This window comes from Octopus sinensis, linkage group LG2 (assembly GCF_006345805.1).
Source record: "Octopus sinensis linkage group LG2, ASM634580v1, whole genome shotgun sequence".
NCBI lineage: Eukaryota > Metazoa > Mollusca > Cephalopoda > Octopoda > Octopodidae > Octopus > Octopus sinensis.
The window spans coordinates 205,089,013-205,113,116 of NC_042998.1; the positions used below are offsets into that span (position 1 = coordinate 205,089,013).

Consider the following 24,104-nt stretch of genomic DNA (forward strand, 5'->3'; position numbering starts at 1 on the left):
TCTGTAAAATGGTTGGCATTAGGAAGGGCATCTGGCTGTAGAAACAAAACCAAGGCCCATACTGGAGCACCATGCGGCTCTTGAACCCATTGGATTCTGTCAAACCATCCCAACCCATGTCAGCTTGGAACATGAACCTTTGATGATGATGAGGATACCCAATGTGTCCTTGAAGAATTTTAGTTGACCCTGATGCTTATTCTGTCATTCTCTTTTGTTGAACCACTAAGTTATAGGGATGTAAATACTATAGCTCTGGTTGTCAAACGTTAGAAAAGGACAAACACACACACTCACACGATGGGCTTCTTCCAGTTTCCTTCTATCAAATCCACTCACAAGGCTTTGGTCACTGTGAGGTTATAGTAGAAGACACTTGCCCAAGGTGCCACATGGTGGGACTGAACCTGGAACCATAGGATTGGGAAGAAAACTTCTTCAACGCACAGACATCCCACTATTTATTTTTTAATGTCTGCTTTGTATTCTATCAATATTTTTTTGCTGTACAGCTACATTATGAGGGATGTAAACAAACCAGCACACACATAACAGGCTTCCATATAGTTTCTATGTACCAGATTCACACACAGGGCATTGGTTGATCTGGGACTAAAGCAGAAGATTCTTGCTCAAGGTGCCCCACTCAGTGGAACTGAATGCCAAAGCCACATGCTTGCAAGAATATTAAATCAACCCCAGTAGTTGACTGGTATTTTGTTATTGACCCTAAAAGGATGAAAGACAAAGTCGATCTCTGTGGAATTTGAACCTTAATAACTAAATACCACAAGGCATTTCACCTGATGCTCTACCGATTCTACTAATCAACTGGTTGAGTGCTTAAGAAACCATTTATAATGTTTTTGAGATTATTAACTCCAGTTCTGTGTTGATTTTTAATGGAAGACACTCCAGCCGAGACCATCCTGCCTTTATTCCAGGTGTAGTCTATCTTGGACTACATTACTAAACTTTTTACCATTTAAACTGGCCATGTCTGGCTCCAATATTCTACCTGTGTCATATGTTAATCAGCCACATCCAGCTTCTCACACCTACCCATCAATGCCATTCTAAAAATATACACTCACATCAAAGCTACAAAATAATGCATGATTATCATCGTTTATCGTTTAACGTCCGCTTTCCATGCTGGCATGGGTTGGACGATTTGACTGAGGACTGGCGAGCCAGAGGCTGCACCAGGCTCCAATCTGATCTGGCAGAGTTTCTACAGCTGGATGCCCTTCCTAACGCCAACCACTCCGAGAGTGTAGTGGGTGCTTTTACGTGCCACCGGCACGAGGGCCAGTCAGGCGGTACTGGCAATGGCCACACTTAAATGGTGATTAATTAAAAACAATTTGAAATTCAAGTAAATAATCTGAATGCTAAATGGTTAATGTGTGCTCCTGTTTTTAAAACAGGAATAGAGAATGATTTGAAAGAAAAGTAGCTGTTATTTCTAGCAGGTCATGTCGCATAGAGGTTGCACCATTGGTTGGTACAGTGACATATTGCAAAGAGAAGGATATACAGTGGGATGGTACTTTTAACCTTAGATATTACTGGTATCTGATTCATTGGTCCCTGATTAATGAAAGACCATACTAATTCATTTTATAGACCTCTCTGCAATACTTAAGGTCTCTTTAAGGAAGGATTACCATCAATTCTTTATTCATTCTTTGATATATTTGGTTCCTTATTTGGTAGTTTCCAAAATATTGAAGAGTCAAGTCTATCCTTGATAGATGAAAGGTTAAAAATTACACCAAACGAATAATAAATGGCTTCAACCTAAATTGCCATAAAACTCGAAAAGTATTTCTTGAGATTTTGTTTTTTGTATCAAATATTTCTATAATAATAATAATAATAATAATAATAATAATGATAATGAAATTATTGTATCAGTGCTCAGGTGCCCCACAACTTGTCAAAAAGTGCATATAAAGCATATGCAGTAATGTACAAATGTCTGGGAAGTGAACAGTGTATGAGTCAGATCCATGCTTGCGTGTGCATGGAGGGGAGAAAACCAGGTGTAGTGTTGGCGAATCTCAGGAAGCATGGAAGCTTTGAAGGATGCAGTGCTCCGACAACTAGCAACTGATGCCGGCAGTTTGTTCCATGCTTCAGCAACTCTTAGTGTGAAAAAATGTTTCCGAAAGTTCTCTCTGCTAGAATAAAAGTTCCTATGTTGTCTTAAACCTATATTCTAGGAATAAGGAACGTAAATGTTGGTTGGGTGGCAGACATTATTGCTAGCTGGGATAATTTCTAAACAACTGTCTCACTTTATTCACACCAATTTGTCTGCAGAGAGGAATCTTCTCCATGACAAAATACAGTGAATGGCTTTCTTACGGGTCCAAATATGCCGGAAGCATATTAGAACTGGTAACAAGTTTGTATTTCTACACACCATTGCTTAACACTGTCACCGTGCATGTTATTTACAGCAAGCCATAGAATAGCTCAACCAGTCATTGAACGATGAAGCGAATATCATCAAGAGGTGGGACCCGTCTCTCATGTCAATTCACAGTGTCTCCCTCTCTGGTTTCTGCTGCTGAAGAGGAGATATAACTCAGCAATGCCATTTGCATCAAACACAATAGTTACGACTGTGTCCACATATTTAGCTTAGAGAGAATTATTTGTAAAAGAAACTATTTGAAATAATTACGAGGTGGGAATTCCAGTGTAAATATATCAGACTGAATGTTGATGCTGGAGACTGGAAATTGTTTAGAGGAGTTGAAAGAGAGGCAGCATCCTTACAAGAGATGAAATATTGAATTATCAGTTTGTGTTGCAAACCTAACAATTCTGCAAATCTCCATTGCTTTCAACATTCGTTCTCCAATGGCAACAACAGGTCCTTCAAAATTCCTTAACAGTTCCTTTCAAGAGTGTTGACTGTTGCATGGAAATGCAAAACAAAATTAAACTGAAAGAAGAAGGGGGGGGGTTATTGTAATCATCTTCTAACCTCTTTTGTTCTATTCCAACACATGTTTTCCATTATCAGAACACAAACTTTGCAAAGAAGAAAGAAGAAACCTTATTAAAATCCGTGTTGGAACTGGAATTATATTCAATTGAAGATGGACTTTCAAAAGTGTTCAATATGATGTTCTTTGGTTACCTGTATATTATCATTATTGTTGATTTGACACTGGTTCATTCTTATTCCCAGTAGAATTTATGTGGGTAGTGGATTACCACCTGTAACCTCAGATAACCATAAGCTTTCAATAGTCTTTCAAGTGCTTAAGACCCTCCAGATAATCTTTCCTGTCCCTAAAAGGCAATTTTTTATAGGAGCTCTACTGGACATTCTATTCCAGTCTCTTTCAACCATTTCTTTATATCTTTGCTCACAGTTCCCAAGGCACCAATTATTATTATAGCCACAACCTTTACACTTTTCATATTCCAAATTCTTGCAATTTCAAATTTTAAGGGTTGCATTTTCTACTCTGAATACACTTTTCCAAGCAGGAGGAAAGAAACTGGAAGAGGGCACTTTCCCATGCCTTGGCAGGGTAATTCGGGATTTTTGTGTGGGGTTTATCCTGGATTACCCTAAGTGGACTGCCCCACTATTGGGGATTCTATTTATTTATATCTCTACTTTCTATTATATATCTTTTGGTATATCTTTTAGTGTGGCAGTATCTCTCCTTGATTGATATTAACCCCACATGTTGTAGTTTTTGTAATTTTTTCATACTGTAACTTGTCCTTTGATATTCTCCTCCATGTCTTGGCCAATAAAAGAAATCACCATCATCATCATCATTATTATTATTATTATATGGAAACTCACAGCTTGTTTTGCTGTGTATAATGGAAAGTGTTAACTGTCCGTAGCCAGCTGACTAAGGTGACATTTGTTTACTGGTCATGCATCGAGGACCCTTGGAAGAATTCTTGTTCCAGTTTTTTTCAGCCAGAGCCACTAACCTGCTGAGAGCCACTAACCAGATCTGTGGTTGGTGCAAAGTCCCATCTTGACCCAAGGCAACAGGTGGAACAATGTGGTTGACAGGGCTATTAGACAAAAGAAACAGGCTTGGAGGGACTGGAAGAATGGAGGTAGCAAGGAATTGTATCAGACCGCCAGAAGGGAAGCTAAGAGACAGGTTTATTTAGCCAGAGGGGAAGCAGATAAGAAAAAATTTGCCAATGTTCTGAGCCGTGAGGACGAAAGACTTGAAGTATTTCGAGTTGCAAGACAGTGTGTGAGAGAGAATCGTGATGTGGTAGGAGAGAAATGTGTTCGCATGGATGATGGTTCACTTGCGCTAAATGAGGATGCAAAGAGAGAGGTTTGGAGACGCCACTATGAAAGGTTGCTGAATGAGGAAAATGAATGGGATAAAGAGAGTCTGCCAAATGTCGACCTAACAGAGGGACCAGCTATCTGAATTGACAGTACCTTGGTACTTAAAGCAATCAAGAGTATGAAGACAGGGAAAGCCCCTGGCCCATCAGGAATTACTGCAGAGATGCTCAAAATATCTGGCAGTGTTGGCTATAGCCTAGTCACTCCTATAGTTAACCAGGTGATACACGAATGAGTCATACCCAATGACTGGTTTAGCAGCACCATAGTCAACTGCTACAAAAGTAAAGGTGACGCCTTAGATACAAATAATTACAGAGGTATCAAGTTGCTGGATCAGGTAATGAAGGTCATGGAGAGGGTCATAGCCCAACTAATTAGAGAAAGAGTCAGTTTAGATGAGATGCAGTTTGGGTTCGTGCCAGGGAAAAGCACCACTGATGCTATATTCCTGGTAAGGCAGTTGCAGGAGAAATACCTAGCCAAAGATAAACCTCTGTACCTGGCTTTCGTTGACATGGAGAAAGCCTTTGACAGGGTCCCCCGATCCCTTATCTGGTGGTTAATGAGGAAACTAGGGATAGATGAATGGTTATTGAGAGCTGTGCAAGCCATGTACAGGGATGCCGTCAGTAAGGTGAGGGTTGGCAATGTGTACAGTGAAGAATTCCGGGTAGAGGTAGGGGTCCACCAAGGCTCAGTACTCAGCCCCCTCCTATTTATCATAGTTCTCCAGGCAATAACAGAGGAATTCAGGACAGGATGCTTCTGGGAGCTCCTCTATGCTGATGACCTTGCTCTAATTGCTGAGTCACTATCAGAACTGGAGAAGTTTCAGGTGTGGAAGCAAGGATTAGAATCGAAGGGCCTTAGAGTCAACCTAGCTAAAACCAAAGTCCTAATAAGTAGGAAGGTAGACAAATCACAAACGCCTTCAGGTAGATGTCCCTGCTCGATCTGTAGAAAAGGCGTAGGTAGAAACTCTATAAGATGTACCAAGTGTAAGCTATGGACACATAAAAGATGCAGCAATGTCAAAGGAAGGCTAACTGGGAAGATAGTTTTTGTTTGTGGCAGATGCTCAGGAGCAATAAATACTGAAAATGTGCAGAGACCAACTTCTGCCACTTTCCAGGGAGAAAAACTAGAAATAGTTGATAGCTTCCGTTACCTAGGTGACCAAGTCAGTAGCGGGGGAGGGTGCGATGGAAGCGTAGCTGCTAGAATAAGAATAGCCTGGGCAAAGCTCAGAGAACTCTTACCTCTGCTGGTGACAAAAGGCCTCTCACTCAGAGTAAAAGGCAGACTGTATGATGCATGTGTACGAACAGCCATACTACATGGCAGTGAAACATGGGCCGTGACTGCTGAGGATATGCATAAGCTCACAAGAAATGAAGCCAGTATGCTCCGATGGATGTGTAATGTCAGTGTTCATACTCGACAGAGTGTAAGTACCTTGAGAGAAAAGTTGAACCTAAGAAGCATCAGTTGTGGTGTGCAAGAGAGACGTTTGCGCTGGTATGGGCATGTGGCGAGAATGGATGAAGATAGTTGTGTGAAAAAGTGCCACACCCTAGCGGTTGAGGGAACCTGCGGAAGAGGCAGACCCAGGAAAACCTGGTACGAGGTGGTGAAGCACGACCTTTGAACTTTAGGTCTCACCGAGGAAATGACTAGAGACCGAGACCTTTGGAAGTATGCTGTGCGTGAGAAGACCCGGCAGGACAAGTGAGGCCATAATTCCATGGCCTCTACCTGGGATGTAGCCAGTCCACTTATGCATACCTTTCCTTCTTGGGACACAAAGCTCCACTTGTGAAGACTTGTTGAGGCATGTGAAAATCAAAATCAAAATCGATCAACATCAGTGGAATTTGTAGCTGTGATACCAGTGCTGGTGGCACGTAAGAGAACCGTCCGAACGTGGCCATAGCCAGCGCCGCCCTGACTGGCTTCCATGCCGGTGGCATGTAAAAAGCACCATCCAACCGTGGTCATTGCCAGCTTCGTCTGGTCTCCGTGCCGGTGGCACATAAAAAGCACCATCCAATCGTGGCCATTTGCCAGGCTCGTCTTCCACCTGTGCCGGTGGCACGTAAAAAGCACCCACTACACTCACGGAGTGGTTGGCGTTAGGAAGGACATCCAGCCGTAGAAACATTGCCAGATCAGACTGGGCCTGGTGCAGCCTTCTGGCTTCCCAGACCCCAGTTGAACCGTCCAACCCATGCTAGCATGGAAAGCGGACGTTAAACAATGATGATGATGATGAAGAACGCAAAACATCCGGATAACTAGGTGATACAAAAAGGACAACAAAACATTCAGATAAGTGATACAAAAAACACGGACGGGTCATTCGAAGCCTTTTATCCTCGGTCAAGAACCGGATCATCCTCGCAATTTCGGCTGATATATATAGACGTGTGTGTGTGTGTGCAGAAAATAGTGCTCCAGTCTGGACTTGGTTGTGATGTTTAAAAGAAACTTAAGAACTGTATGTCTGCTTGTATGGGTTTGTGTGTGTGTGTGTGTGTGTGTATACAATTGTTGTGACTGTATGTGTGTGTGTGTGTGTGAATATATGTTGGTAGAAATGGTTTAGTGGTACAAACAGGAAAATAGAACTCAAAACACCATTTGGAACCAGATTGATAAATGGCAATGCATGAAACTTTCGTTCTTTGAGTCACTCTCTGACTTCTGTTGATTAATCATAGAATGCAAAGATGTGTACCTGTTGTGTACATAGGTGGGTATGCAAGTGCACACACACACATCCATTCGTGTGTGTGTGTGTGTGTGTGTGTGTTATTTTGGCAGACCTGCTTGTTTTGATATCCTCATTTCACAAGTAAACCATATATTTATCTGTCATTTGCTTTTGATGGACTTATCCACTGCTGCTGCTGATTGATGATGTATATACATTTTTAACTTTCCCCCCTTTTTTTTGTCTTCCCTCCAGTCTCTCTCTCTTCCACAGAACCCTGGGTACCACAGTATTTACCTGTTTATCACAAATACCCCTCACCTCCTTTACAACCCTCTTCCCCTGCTACACCCTGTAGTATTTCACAGTAATATAAACAACCACCATTTTGGTGGTGGTGGTCGTGGTGGAGGGGGGGTATTTCTTGTAGGAAGGAAAACAACAGTTGTTGAGCTTAGAGCTTACCTGTTACAAGAATGATGTATGGTGGTGGTGGTGGTGATGGTGGTGGTGGTGATGGTGGTGGTGGTGGAAATGGTTTCCTTTATAATAGTGAGTTTTATGCTGCTGTTGATGTTTAATCTCAGTACAAGCTTATAAATCAAAGCTGTTCCAACTATGACCATTCCATCTATCTTCACAAAGTGTAAGTATAGCCACTACTACTAGATTACATAATATATTCTATTTCTAAGATAATTGGGTGTAATTTGATGGAGAGTTAGCTGTTATTTCTAGCAGTTTGAATGACTTTGTGTTGTGGCGATATCAGCCCCAGCTGGGTTACTTGAAGGGATTAAAGTAGAGGTTAGTAGTAACCCCTCATCCTTTGTTTCTTCATCATCCCCTCCCTGCCTCCAGTGACCCTTTAAATCACAATGTGATGGTGTGGCCCTTCTTGTCACACGAAGCATGACAAAAATGTTAAAAACCTAATAAATTGAATCTCGAGTCCAATCGTTGCTGGGAAAGGCATGAATGTCACAGCATCTCATTTATCTCTAGAACTGAGTTATGCAATGTAGAGACTATTACATAGTCACCCAACTTGCTAGAAATGACAACCAAATCTCCCTCAAATCACCACCTAATTTCTGAAAAAATAAAAGCCATAGTGGACAATATGGCTTTGGATATTGAAAAGACAGATGGCTCTGGTTGGAATGTCTTTGATTTTTAAGTCTGGTGGTGTAAAACCAGCCTTGGGTTAAACAACAACACTGTTGAAATGGGAACATTGCCAAAGTGTTTGTTTCTCACCTAGAAAACATTTAACCCCATATGGCTACACACACACACACACACACACTCATATTACATGCCTACATATATGCCGTCAGTACACAGGTAGTGTGATGTGAAAGAGACAGAGATATGATAGGAGAGCAAATTGATGAAGGAAGTGAGGAGGGATGAGTAATAGAGGAGAGTAATGGAGGGAGGAGAATTGTAAGACAGAAAGTTTATATTAATAATCAGGTGATATCCAAATATTATATACCTCAATGGATGTCCACCACCACCATCGTGTATGCATGTGTATGTATGCATATGTACACCTGTGTGTGCATGTATGGATTATTTATATACATTTATCTGTGTTGTGTATACACACACACACAAACATAAATAAGTCACTTTTACATTCCATTTTTAACATGGATTCTATGGCTGGATGCCCTTTCTAACACCAACCATGTTACTGAGTTCATTGGGTGCATGTTATTGTAGCACCAGCACCAGAGAGGTTGTCCAGTTTCTGCTAAGACTAAAGAGGCTTCTTGACTCTGTGTTGTCTGAGCTTATCTTTATCCTTTGATGTCTATGTAACTAAGTGTAAAGGAATAGCTTATGAGAGCCATGCAAGCCATGTACACAGAGACACTAGGTAAGAGTTAGAAATAAGACATTTAGCATGCCGATAGGTATTCAACAGGGTTTGGATCTTAGCCCCTTTCTTTTTATCATAGTTCCTCCAGGTCATATCAGAGGGGTTCAAGATTGGTTTTCTGCAAGAATTTTGTATGCCATTTGAGAGACCGAAAGTAAACCCACAATAAGCAAAACCATTTATCAGTAAAGCAGACAGGACCCTATCAGGGAAGTTAGGGTCCTGGTTGGTATTCAGAAGGGGTAGGAATTCTATAAGGTGTACACAACACAAACTGTCTGCACTCAAGAGGTGTGGTGGGGCCAGAGGAGGGTGGACAAAGTTGGGGATTGTATGTGACAGGTGGACAGGCGTGGTTAATGGTGAGAACAACCCCTAAAGGTAATTAACAGCTTGGGTTCTTTAGGGAACCTAATTGAGGCTGATACAAGACTCGAATAGAAATTGTTCAGTGCTGGGTTGGTTGAATGTTGCTTGTGTAGAAAGAGTGTCATTGCATTGTTGTGAGTCATGTGGTATGGAGCATGGAACTACATGTGAGGGTGGGAAAGAAATGAAATGCGAATGTTCCACTGGATGACTAATGAACGACAAATGGACTGCAACAAAATCTGAGGATAAGCAGAATTCACCTTCACTCTCTCTCTCTCTCTCTTGTACTCACCTGTTTTTACCTTGAGAGTTTGCTCTCACACCCTGTCACCACCATCTTCATCTTCTTTCCAGTTACTACTGCCCACTCTTATGTAATGCAGAGTAGCCATGTGTCTCCTCTATAGTAAAATACCTGTACCTGTCCGTCTGTTGTAGTTTAGCCTTTCAAAACCTGGCATGAAGCCACCTCCCCCTTTCTCAAATAGCCTCTCCAACCCTCAGTCAATTGTGCTTTTCTGTCCTTATTTTGCAAGCTATTTGGTGACCTCACTGCTGCTGGTGCCACATCAAAAGCTTCCAGTCCATTTTTCAAAGAGGTTGGCCTTAGGAAGGACACCCAGCCATAGAATCCATGCCAAAGCTGACATTGGAGCTTGGCTTAGTCCTGTAGTTTATTGGGTTCTATCAAACCATCCAACTCATGCCAGCATGGAAAACGGATGTTAAAGGATGATAATCATGTGTATGGAAAACATTGTTGCATAAAAACATGTCGAGAAATTTAAATGAAGGAACCTGTAAAAGATGAAGACCAAGGTAGACATTGGAAGAAATAGTGGAAGCTGAGTGTCATAATGTTGTATTTGATAAATGAAATGACCACAGACTATAACAAGTAGGAAGCTGTTGTGGATGGAGAAGTCTCTTCCAATCCATACTAGCATGGAAAAGCAGATGTAAAAATGTTAAGGATGATATACATACCTGTTTGTGTGTGTATTGCTTGTGAAGTCTGCTTTTCCATGCTTGCTTGGGTCAGATGGAATTTGTTGAGGTAGAAATTCTATGGCCAGATGCCCTTTCTGGCACCATCCTTGACCTGTTTCCTAGCAAGGTAATATTTCCCAATAGGTGGTGAGCTGGCAGAATCGTTAGCACGGCAGGTGAAATGCTTAGCAGTGTTTCGTCTGCTGTTACACTCTGAGTTCAAATTCCGCCAAGGTCAACTTTGCCTTTCATCCTTTCGGGGTCGATAAATTAAGTACCAGTTGCGCACTGGGGTCGATGTAATCGACTTGGTCCGTTTGTCCTGTCCTTGTTCTCTCTGTGTTTGGCCCCTTATGGGTAGTAAAGAAATAGGTAATATTTCCCAATGGTTAGACATTTTTAACAGAATATTGGAAATGAGTGACATTCATTTACCACAATATCCTGTGTCAAAACAAAAAGACACAAACACACACACACACACACATACATATATACACACATATACAATGAGCTTCTTCCAGTTTTCTTCTATTCAATCCACTCACAAAGTTTTGGTCAGCCTAGGGCTATAGTACAAGAAGTGGAGGCGCAATGGCCCAGTGGTTAGGGCAGCGGACTCACGGTCGTAGGATCGCGGTTTCGATTCCCAGACCGGGCGTTGTGAGTGTTTATTGAGCGAAAACACCTAAAGCTCCACGAGGCTCCGGCAGGGGGTGGTGGTGATCCCTGCTGTACTCTTTCACCACAACTTTCTCTCACTCTTACTTCTTGTTTCTGTTGTACCTGTATTTCAAGGGGCCGGCCTTGTCACTCTCTGTGTCACGCTGAATATCCCCGAGAACTACGTTAAGGGTGCACGTGTCTGTGGAGTGCTCAGCCACTTACACGTTAATTTCACGAGCAGGCTGTTCCGTTGATCGGATCAACCGGAACCCTCGTCGTCGTAACCGACGGAGTGCTTCCATAGTACAAGACTTGTCCAAGGTGCCAGTGAGACTGAACCTGGAACCATGTGGTTGGGAAGCAAACCTCTTACCACACAGCCACACACACACACACACACGTGTGTGTGTGTGTGTGTAGGCAGACAGGCAACCTCCTCACTAGTGTTGATGTCATGAAAAAATATCAGTGAATGAAGTAATTTGGGAATTAATCAGCGACAAGAGAGTGTAAAGAGGAGCTTTTAGTGTGTCTCTTGTGGTGGTGCCATGGTACCAGTGGCCTCTGTAAAATGGCTGGTGTTAGGATGGACATCCAGCCATAACTGAGACATTTGTGTCAGATATAGCACACACACACACACACACACACATGTATATATGTGCATGTTTGTACACACACACATTCACACACACTCACACACACATCGTTAGCCACTACACACATTTTTTTCTCTCCTTGTTTTTTCTGTGTCCCTTTCTGTAGAAGAGCGTAGACTCGAAACGTAAAAGACTTTTTCAATTCCTGAGCGTTATACTAATACATCTGTTTGTTTTGTACACCACCTGTCTTCGTCTTTTGTTTTTTTTGTTGTGAACTCTCCCTATATATTCACAGATGAAAGCATGACTTTATATGAATGCATTTATAGGTGTTAATCAATACATTATTGAATATAGATCCACAAATAGACAGATAGATACATAATTGATAATTGGTAGACCGACTGATGGATTTCGAGGTAGTTAACAATCTGAGAGAGAGAGAGAGAGAGATAGACATACCGACACATACAAAGATAAGAGAACAGCTGTTATCAACATTTATTTACAAACTTGTAAAGTGACATAAGCTGAAGAACAAAAAAAAAAGTCAATGTAGGTGCAGGAGTGGCTGTGTGGTAAGTAGCTTGCTTCCCAACCACATGGTTCCGGGTTCATTCCCACTGCATGGCACCTTGGGCAAGTGTCTTCTACTATGGCCTCAGGCCAACCAAAGCCTTCTGAGTGGATTTGGTAGATGGAAACTGAAAGAAGCCTGTTGTGTGTGTGTCACTCTCACCATTGCTTGAGAACCAATGTTGGTGAGTTCACATCCCTGTAATCTAGCGGTTCGACAAAGCGTGATCATTGCAAGAGCGGCTAACTGGTTTCCATGCCAGTGGCATGTAAAAAGCACCATTTGAGCATGGCCGTTGCCAGTGCCGCCTGACTGGCCCTCGTGCTGGTGGCACATAAAAGCACCCACTACACTCTCGGAGTGGTTGGCGCTAGGAAGGGCATCCAGCTGTAGAAACTCTGCCAGATCAAGATTGGAGCCTGGTGCAGCCATCTGGCTCGCCAGACCTCAGTCAAATCGTCCAACCCATGCCAGCATGGAAAACGGACGTTAAACGATGATGAGGATGATGATGATACATATATGCACACACATAATCACATGAACACACACACTAAATTGCATATGTTAGCATTCACTGCCTGCTTCACACATGTATACACGCATGTGTGTCTGTGTGTTGGTATGTATGTGTATGTGTGTATGTGTGAATATATATACCTCAGAAAAGGTAGAAAACTGATATTTTTTTTTTTAGAACTGTCTAAATGTCAATGTCCTTTTACCATCATCATCATCACCACCACTGCCACCATCCTCATCATTATCATCACCATCAATGATGTGATTGCTAATTTTAATGATTTGGTTCATTTCCAGTCTCTCTCATGAAAATTGTTCTAATCTTAACTTTACGAGTTCTACATACAACAGTAGTAGTAGCAGCAGCAGCAGCAGCAGCTGTATATCTGCCCCTGTCTCAGCTCATGCCATCGGTCATGTTGCTATAAACTTTAATCAAAACACATCTAAACGCTGGCTTTCATCGATTTTAAGCACAATCTCTGAGATGCTATTTCAGGTTTTACCATTTTTTACTGGATTATTATTTCACTGATTCCACAAAGATGAAAGACTGGCCTTGGTGAGATTTAAACATAGATGGATGTTTTATGAAATAGCTCTTCAGTCAGCAGTCAAGAAAACTAATGTCTAACGATGTACTAATTAGTCTGTGGTATGTTCCTCTGCTTCATTAGAAAATTGGTGTGATTAGCATACTTACACATGTAAAATGTGGAGATATATATATATATATATATATATTTTATATATATATATACTCTTTTACTTGTTTCAGTCATTTGACTGTGGCCATGCTGGAGCACCACCTTTAGTCAAGCAAATCGACCCCAGGACTTATTCTTTGGAAGCCTAGTACTTATTCTATCGGTCTCTTTTGCCGAACCGCTACGTTACGGGTACGTAAACATACCAGCATCGGTTGTCAAGTGATGTTGGGGGGACAAACATACACACACACACACATATATACGGCGGGTTTCTTTCAGTTTCCATCTACCAAATCCACTCACAAGGCTTTGGTCGGCCTGAGGCTATAGTAGAAGACACTTGCCCAAGGTGTGACGTAGTGGGACTGAACCCGGAACCATGTGGTTTGTAAGCAAGCTACTTACCACGCAGCCACTTCTACACCTATGTATGCATATATGCATACACACATCTCATCATCATTATTTAATGTCCACCTCCCATTCTAGCATAGGTGGGACGGTTTCACAAGAGCCGGCCAGGCTGGAGCCTGCACCAAACTTCTGTAACTGTTTTGGCAGGATTTTTACAGCTGGATGCCCTTCCTAACACCAACCACTCAGCAAAGTGGACTTAGTGCTTTTTATGTGGCAAGGTTTTTACAGCTGGATGCTCTTCCTAACACCAACCACTCAGCAAAGTGGACTTAGTGCTTTTTATGTGGCAAGGTTTTTACAGCTGGATGCCCTTCCTAACACCAACCACTCAGCAAAGTGGACTTAGTGCTTTTTATGTGGCAAGGTTTTTACAGCTGGATGCTCTTCCTAACACCAACCATTTTGCAGTATTGACTGGGTGCTTTTAAGTGGCACCTACACTGACAGGGTCACCAAGTACTTGCAAAACAAAGAAAAATAACTTTTGAGAGGGGAGGGGGCATTGGAAGAGGTGATCTTGTGTTGGATGATGAAAGGTTGTGGTGAGACAGATACAGGTGTCTTGCTGTAGATGAGTTACAAGGTTACCTGACCGGTGGGGGAGAGAGAGGGAGAGATCAGGAATGAGGAAAGAAACAGGTGTGCTGCCACAAAGGAGATACATGGTTACCCAACCCGAAGGAAGTGGAGAGAGAGAGAGAGAGAGAGAGAGTGGGAGACAGCAGGATAGAGATGGTGGCAAAGTGCCAGGCATACGCAATGATACAGTGAGACAGGTCATGGGTGGAACACACAGGTCAGAAGCTAGCAGAGAGCAATGATACAGTGGCACAGGGGGAAGTGGACAGGATTGAGGAGTGAGAGATAAGCGTAGTGCATGAAGTGGAATTGCGAGGAAAAGAAGAGATGTAGTTTGGTTTGTTGAGGTAGAGTGTGTGAGAAGTTTTCTTGTTAAGTGAGGGTGGGGCACACAGGGCTTCTAGAACTCAGTTTCACTGATGTGGGCAGGTCTTCTCAAGAACTTCATATCGTCAGACATCTCAGTCCATGGTCATTTCCCCCATGTGGCCCCAACTTCCTGAGATTGGTCCTTACCACTTCATCCCATGTCTCCCTCGGTCTCCTCCTTCCTTGTGTTGTTTATAGCTGTGCTTGAAAGTAAAATGTGTAGAGTGTGGTTGTGTACGCACACCACAGACGTTCCATCAGTGACCATGACAGTGAATGTGTGTGTGTGTGTGTGTGTGTGTGTGTTTAATGAGACATGGCTTGAAAATTATGACCAAGAATCTTTCCAAAAACCAAATTCCATTTGGAAGGAACAAATGTCAAGGAAATCAAAGAGAATGTGATGAGGGAGATGCTCACTATCCCCAAAAGGAGTTCCAAGAACACTTGTTTCCATCAATGGAAATGATGCTGGAGAAAGTGTGTGGCTCCAGAAGGGGACAACCTCAAAGACCATTAAATGCCAAGTTGATGCATGTTGTGGCTGTCTTTTTATGGCACCAGTCCTGTACTTTTGGATCAGAACTTGTATTCCTGGATATATCTGGCAATTTAATAAAACAACTCTAGTCTTATAAAATTAAATGTATTTTTATTAAGAATGTGCGTACATGTCCTCAATAAACTTCTCATAATCTTATTCTATGAATCCACCTTTGGCTTTGACAATTGATTCAATGCAGAACTGGAATCATTGACCTCAATAAAAGATCCTTTTTCCATTTCAGACATCAATGGCGCTATTCAGTGCAGCTATATTATTGTGAGAATGGCAATAAGTCTTTCAACAATCCTCCGAATGTAGTAGTTCTTGGGATTTAAATTTGGCGAGTTTGGAGGCCAAAAATTTGGCGTTACCTGATCGTAAAGATTGTGTGACATCCATTCTTAGGCTTTATGGGCTTTGTGAAACGTAAATGCTCTTCCACTGCATACCTCATCCATCCAGGGATTAACAACTGTCTTTAGGACCATGACATTAATTCCGAGACTCTGTGGAGAGATGTGAGCCACCACGACATGACCTTCATTGCTCATCACTCCTAAAACCACTCAAGGTGTTGGAACCACTTTGGGACATCAGAAGGATCTGCACATGATCCTCTGTCATTTCTCTTGTTAGAGTTTTGGTCTTGATTGAAGATTTTCATATCAGAGAAGAATCAAAGCATGCCATGTTTGTCAGCATTTCTAACCTTGCTAAGGAACTCCTTGGCTTCGATTCAATAGTTTTCCTCTCTCTTTGTGTATGTGTGTGTGTGTACTTTTTTTTTCTTTTACTTGTTTCTGTCATTTTGACTGTGGCCATGCTGGAGCACCACCTTTAGCCGAACAAATCAACCACAAGACTTATTCTTTGTAAGCCTAGTATTCTATCAGCCTTATTTGTCGAACTGCTAAGTTATGGGGGCATAAACACACCAACATTGATTGTCGAGTGATGTGGTGGGGGGAACACAGACACACAAATACACTCACACATATATATGTATATATATATATATATATATATATAATATATATATATATATATATATATATATATATATATATAGGCACCTGTCTGTAGAAAATCTGCCTCACAGAATTCAGTTTGGTTCCATGCAAGAATGGAAACAAGGATGTTGGAACAATGATGATGATGACACTGATTTATATACGCTGCCTCTTCCACTCGTATATACACACACTGTGTGTTATATACACTGTCGTGTTTACACTGTTATATACATGTATGTATAAGATATCTTGAGAATTTCTTGTATTTTATGGGAGTGAGACAGACAATGCATGTAGTTGCATTAGCCAATGTATCCCTCCTTTTTTCTAAGATAGTAAGATGTGATTTCAAGGACGGTTAACTGTTATTTCTAGCAGATAAAGTAATTATATATATTTCTTTACTACCCACAAGGGGCTAAACATAGAGAGGACAAACAAGGACAGACAAAGGGATTAAGTCGATTACATCGACCCCAGTGTGTAACTGGTACTTTATTTATCGACCCCAAATGGATGAAAGGCAAAGTCGACCTCGGCGGAATTTGAACTCAGAACGTAACGACAGACGAAATACCGCTAAGCATTTCGCCCGGCGCGCTAACGATTCTGCCAGCTTGCCGCCTTTAAAGTAATTATATAGAGACACTCTTGCTGTCTTGTTAACAGCAATGTTGATGGAAGGCAGTTACAATTATGATGCTGATGATGGTGGTGGTGGTGGCAATGATGGTGGTGGTGGTGGATAGGATGAATAATATTCAATGTGATTATAATTGTATGTTGTTGATTGTGAATATAATTTCTGTCAGAAAACTCAAAGGAAAATTATAAATAGACAGACAGGTGGATGGATGGCTATTTGGATGGGTGGATGGATGGATAGACAGATGGTTGGTTGGACTGGAAAATGGATGGAGAGAGGTAGATAGATAAATATCTAAATGAATAGATATATACATAGACTGATAGACAGACATCTGAGATATGTGGAGAGCAAGATTCATAGATACATAGATGGATGGATGGAGAGACAGACAGACAGACAGACAGACAGGTAGATTGATACAGACCTAGCTAGCTAAGATAAACAAACTGATAGGCAGCAGACAGACAGACAGATTTATAGACAGATAGATAGATAGACAAAGGCATAGAGAGAAGGGCAGATGGTTGGACACAAAGACAACCAGATATTGTTGTAAACTGCATATTTTATATTTGTTAAAAGAACAAAAGTATTTTGACTTAGTAAAGAGCCAGGACTGGTGTTGCTGTCACTTGGAGTCCAGGCTTTTGTTTCCATTCCTTGTCTAACTTCTCTCTACTTCAGACACAAATACACTTTGGGGGTTTCTTCAATTAATCTTCTCTCTTTCTTTGACACACACACACACACACACACTCTCTCTCTCTCTCTCTCTCTCTCTCTCTCTCTCTCTCATGTATACCACTCTTCCTTTCACTCCCTCTCTCAGACACACCGTCTCTCTCTCTCTCTCTCTCTCTCTCACACATACACACACTATCTCTCTCTCTCTCATACACTCACTCTCTCTCACACTCTTTCTCTCACACTCTTTCTCTCACACTCTTTCTCTCACACTCTTTCTCTCACACTCTTTCTCTCACACTCTTTCTCTCACACTCTTTCTCTCATACTCTTTCTCTCACAATCTTTCTCTCTCACACTCTCTCTCTCTCTCACTCTTTCTGTCTCTCTCTCTCTCACACACATCCACCCATTTGAAACGGAAGTGAGTTATGGCCTGGTAACATGTTGCTTGTTTTTGCTAATTGTTTTAAGTTGCTTTTCTGGTCACCAGGTGTCGACAGAGACAGCCTGTCATCTGTGCCATCCTTGACCCAGTGACACATTTATGAAGTGACAGCTGGAGTGAGAGTGAGAGTGAGAGCTGCCACCTCTACTCAGCCACCACTCAGAACATCAAGACACTAATGTTTTGCTCAAAGATGCAACAATTTGCCTCTTTATTTTTTTTGATGTGCCATGCTGGAGCACTGCCTTGAATTATTTCTAGTTTAATGGATCGACCCCTGTACTTATTTTAAACCCGGTAGTTATTCTGTTAGTCTCTTTTTCCCAAACCACTAAGTTATGGGGACATAAACATACCAACGCTAGTTGTCAAGTGATGTGGGGGCGGGGGGGACAAACCCAGGCAGAAGGACCCACATATTGAACAGGCTTCTTATGGTTTCTGTCTACCAAATCCACTCAAAGCTTCGGTTCACCTGAGGCTATAGTAGAAGACACTTGCCCAAGGTACCATGCCATGGAACTGAACCTGGAACCATGTGGTTTGAAAGCAAGCTTCTTACCAGCCAGCCATGCCTGTGCCTGGCCTAGGAATTGAAACTACTCTCTTACCCTGACCACCAGGCCATGTGTCTTCATACCAGAACATATCTAATAACACGTATAACCAGCAGTGGAACTCATTAACCCTTTTGACCCCAACCCACCTGAAGCTGACCCTGTTTCTCTCATAAAATTTTATTGTTTTAAAGGGATCTGAATTTAAAGCTTTCCTTCAAAATCCCATGCAAATCTCTGCTCTTTCACTGAAAGACATTTTATCAGAAACACATTTTCACAGAAGAAAAGAAAGAAGAAAGTGTAAAAGACGGAATTACTGAGACAAAGAAACTCCTAACGACTTCACCAAGGAAACAAAGAAAAGGTGGGGTTGGGTGGGGGAGTGAAGCAGCAGAAGATGGCAGGGAGAGAGTAGAAGTTTGTACTCCCCAGAACAAACGGCGTGTTTAGTCAAGCCTCACAGACATGATTGCAAATGTGTTGCCATGGAGAATGGCCAGTGCCACTCATTGCAGCAATCATCTCACCTCGAATGGTTTATTTTTCTGACGGGCTGCAGTCATCCCAATTTTGCAAAGGAAACCAACAGAGCAGGGTCCAAGAACACCAGACATCTCGACAGGGGTTGCCACAAACTGATAGCAGCCAGTCAGGCCTCTTTCTCTGCATTACGGGCTGCAATACCTGGGTTTGCAGCCAGGGAACATGTCACAGCATGTTGCATCCCACATTAGGGATCTGCACCCAAATTCCAGTTTAATAATGACAAAATTATTTTAATAAACTCTTTATTGTTTTCAAAATTAAATTGAAATAAAAGCCATGGATTTCAAGAGAAATCTGGGAGTGAAAGGGATTAACTGGCTGTTATAGTTAAGGTCTGTGTTTCTCTTGGGTTACTGTAAAGGTCTATACTCACAACTTGCTATGAGGAACTCTCTTGGGAATTCTTTTCTACTCTAGGCACAAGGCCCGAAATTTTGGGGGCAGGGCCCAGTCAATTAGATCGACCCCAGTATGCAACTGGTACTTAATTTATTGACCTCGAAAGGATGAAAGGCAAAATCGACCTTGGCCGAATTTGAACTCAATGTAAAGACAGACACAATACCACTAAGCATTTCGGCTGGTTTCTGCTAGCTTGCCACCTTGGGAATTGTCATAATGGTACCCAGCACCCTTCCACTCTCCTACCTACCCTTTGCTGGGGTCATCTTCCCCTTTTCACAGGTAATGCTTTTGTTCTGTTCTGTTTCTAGCATCCCCTCCCCTCTCCCTTCACACAGCTAACCTGGTGGTGGTGAGAGTAGGGTGGGGGTGCCAGTTTAATCCCCAATCCCTTCCCTCGCCAACAACCACCCACTGGATTACATGGAGCACCCACAACTATCGGATAGGGGCTAAACATAGAGGGGACAAACAAGGACAGACAAAGGGATTAAGTCGATTGCATCAACCCCAGTGCGAAACTGGTACTATATTTATCGACCCCGAAAGGATGAAAGGCAAAGTCGACCTCGGATATAAGTGTACCTAGGACTACATTATCCAATGTGCTGTTTTAAAAGAATGACTAAAATGTGATTTCAAAGAATGTTTGGTTGCTATTTCTACCTGGTTGAATCACCCTATAAAGGCTTCCTCCAATGAACACTCGTTGTTGATTCCAATCTGTAGTAGTAGTAGCAGTGGTGGTGGTGGTAGTAGTAGTAGCAGTGGTGGTGGTGGTAGTAGTAGTAGCATTAGTGGTGGTGGTGGTGGTAGCTGCTGTCACCAAGGTTGTTCTTGTTGAAAAAAAAGAAAGCTGTTACTGTCATTTCTTTTCTTTTTGATGCAGTTATTGTTGTTGTTGCTGTATCAGGTTTTGCTGAATCTGTTCCTGTGCGACCAATATGTTTGTTTGTTTGTTTATTTATTCAAGATGTTTGAAACCACAAACAACAACAACAACAACAGCAGTTTCTCGACTCGGTTCTCCATTTCACACAACTCACAGCTTCCCTCTATTTCTCTGTTGTTTCTACCAGACCCAATACCAGGTTGTTTAGCCCCAGGTGAACCTACAGTGAACAGACCCATGATCAAAATCGTTCTAACCATGACCATCCTGTCTGTATGCAAGGCATCCAGGACCACTTTATTCACTGTGTGTTTTTCTAAACCAGTGAGATATAATTTGAGGAAGATTTAACTGCTATTTCTTGCAACCACACAAAGACTCCTTTATTGACTCGTGTTACCTGCTGTCGTATCAAAAGTGTTACCTGCTCAGTCCCCACCATCCCTACAACCCTCCACACATGACGAAATTCTATATAAGCATTTGATATTGGTAGCAGGTAGCCTAAGCAAGAAGATCTTCTCTCTCAGAGTAAAGAATATTGTAAAGAATTCTGTAAATGTTTACCGAAGTTCTGCAAGATGCCAGGTAGGTGTTTCACCGTCTTTAACTGATGCTGATTCCACTACTCAGCTTATCAAAAGTGAGAAATCAACAAAATAATTCTCAATCTTTGGATTGTTTTCGTGGCCTTTGTTTGTGTTGTGTTGTTGTTGTTGTTAGCTCTCAAATTCTGGGGTCGATGTAATTGACTTTACTCCCCACCCCACCCCACCCTCTCTTAACTTCACACGACATACTTTGCAGTCTTGCTTCCAACTCGTTCTGTTCCAAGTTCAAATCCTAATGAAGTCAACTTTGTTTTTTTTTTTCATCCTTTCACTGTTGATAAAATAAAATACCAGTAAAATACTGGGATCAATGAAATTGACTAATGCCCCTCCCCCCACCTCCAGATTGCTGGCCTTGTACCGAAATCAGTGAAGATTCTTCTTCTTATTATTGCTATGCACTACAAAGAACCAGTTGAGTTCTGGGATTGATGTCAGTGAATTATCTCCAAGCTTAAAATTGCTGACTTTGTGTCAAAATTTTAATTTATCATTATTATTATTATTATTGTTGTTGTTGTTATCGTTATAATTTTCTTTGAATTGTTTCCATTTCTTGCTGAGTGTCTTCCTGACATCTAGGACAGAGAAATGCACTGTATACATTGGTAGGCCATTAAATTAAATACACCAGATTATTATTATTATTATTATTATTATTCAGTAGTTTTATTTTTATAGCGTGCTTTCACTTCACTACCGAGCGCAGCTCTGTGTGTCTTGGGTATGTGCTGTGATTTGTTGCGATGCTCTGATGGTTATTGTATGGAAAGTGTTCTGCGTAGGATGTGTGCGGTGCCTAGTAGTGCAATTTTCTGTATGTTATATGTGTTTGTAAGTCCTGGTGTTTTTATGTATTTGTCTGAAAATTTTTTATCATGCCTAATGCACCTACTATGATAGGAATTGTTTCTGTTTTTAGATTCCACATTCTGGTTACCTCTATTTCCAGGTCTTTGTATTTTGAGAGTTTCTCCATTTCTTTTAGAGACATGTTGTCATTTGCCGGTATTGATACATCAATTAGAAAGCATTTTTTTTCTTCATGATCTCTGACAACTATATCTGGTCTGTTGGCCTTAATTTCTCTATCTGTGTGTATCGGCATATCCCAGAGTATGGTTGCTTTCTCGTTTTCTGTGACCTTTTCTATACCATTTTTTTTCTGTTGTTATTCCATAATGTTGGCATAGCTTCCAGTGTATGTAGGTTCCAACTCTGTCATGTCTGTGAATATATTCCTTCTTAGCCAGGACTGGGCAGCCAGAGATATGATTTATTGTTTCTTGTCCATCTCCACATATTCTGCAGTTACTTGTTATATTTCTTTTCATTACATGTTTTTGGTAATTTCTGGTGGGGAGGCTTTGGTGTTGTGCTGCAATTAAAAATCCCTCTGTCTCTGCTTTGAGTCCTGAGCTTCTCAACCATTGCTGGGATTTTTCTTTGTCTATTTCTTTTGCATTTAGTTTAGTCCAGTATTTACCGTGAAGGGGTTTTTCTTGCCATCATTTTATCATGGTTCTTTGCTGTTCTAGTTTTTTATCATGGTTCTTTGCTGTTCTAGTTTTATTATTATTATTATTATTATTATTATTCATCAAAGCATCTTACTTGGAATATGTATTGTTGAAAGGGTCTTACAAAGGGTCTGTGAGACTCACTGTACAAGTGTATCAGTTATGTCTAAACCCTGTCATTCTGAACACAAGACTTAGTTTTTGTGCTGAACCTGTTTCGGTTATTTCTTAAATTCTTTAACAAAATGTGATCTCTGCTGTGGTCTTTGTTTTTCTGGGGTTTTTTTTTCTTTTTCTCTTCATAAAACAGTTGTCAGTGTATGTAATTATCTCCTTGTCATTATCGTTTGACATCCACTTTTCATGCTAGCATGGGTTGAACAAGTCTTTACAATCCAAATCAGTCCATATGCAAAGTTATTGTCCTCCTAAACAAGTCAGGGACTATGTTGCACTTCTAGATTTAACTTTTGGAGGCCCTTCTTAACTCTAACAGCTTTAAATAATATATTGGGTGCTTTATCCATGGCATCCACAGACATCCTGTTTTTGACAAGGCTAAAAAGTCCTCTTCACCTTATATAAATCTTCACCCTCCATAACTTATATATACATGTGTGTGTGTATATTTATGTGTGTATACATTTATGTATGCACCTGTCTACTATACATATATCGGTTATATATATATATATATATATATATATATTTATCAATATGTGCACATTTGGGCTTGTGTGTGGGTGTGCATGTATGTGTTTCATGTGTGTGTGAGTGATCATATGCATATAGGCACATGTATGTGTATGTACATGCGTGCATACTCAAATTCTACGAGCGTTTTTTACTTTCTCGCCTTCGAGTTTTTTCCCCTTTATATAACGGTCATTCACTTAGTAGTTTCCCTTTGTTTAACGGTCGTTTTCACTACATTTTTGTTTGTCTTGACGAGATGCCAGAGCAGATTTCTGCCCTGACGTCCGGGACTCGGAGTTTTATTACGGCAACCAAATAATTGTCACATATTATATTTCAGATATATATATGTATGTGTGTATGTATACTCTTTTACTCTTTTACCTGTTTCAGCCATCCGGCTGAGGCCATATATATATATATATATATATATATATCATCATCATCATCATCATCGTTTAACGTCCGTTCTCCATGCTAGCATGGGTTGGACGGTTCGACCGGGGATCTGGGACGCCAGAAGGCTGCACCAGGCTCCAGTCTTATCTGGTAGTGTTTCTACAGCTGGATGCCCTTCCTAACGCCAACCACTCCGTGAGTGTAGTGGGTGCTTGTTACGTGCCACCTGCACAGGTGCCAGGCGAGGCTGGCAACAGCCACGGTCGGATTGGTGCATTTTACGTGCCACCTGCACGGAAGCCAGTTGAGGCGGCACTGGCATCGGCCATGATTCGGATGATGCTTTTTACGTGCCACCGGCATAGA

General features: G+C 41.4%; 1 protein-coding gene and 1 long non-coding RNA gene across 2 annotated transcripts in view; one reads left to right on the top strand and one right to left on the bottom strand.

Annotated features, from left to right (window-relative positions):
• LOC115230528 (anoctamin-8-like) overlaps positions 1-24,104 on the top strand; it is a 132,401-nt gene that overhangs the window by 11,798 nt on the left and 96,499 nt on the right. The window lies entirely within an intron of this gene.
• Positions 3,568-18,052, bottom strand: LOC118762187. The gene is made up of 3 exons (XR_004997965.1): positions 18,040-18,052; positions 15,792-15,794; positions 3,568-3,642 (listed from the first exon to the last, which is right to left on the bottom strand). It is a non-coding gene; the product is annotated as an uncharacterized LOC118762187 (long non-coding RNA).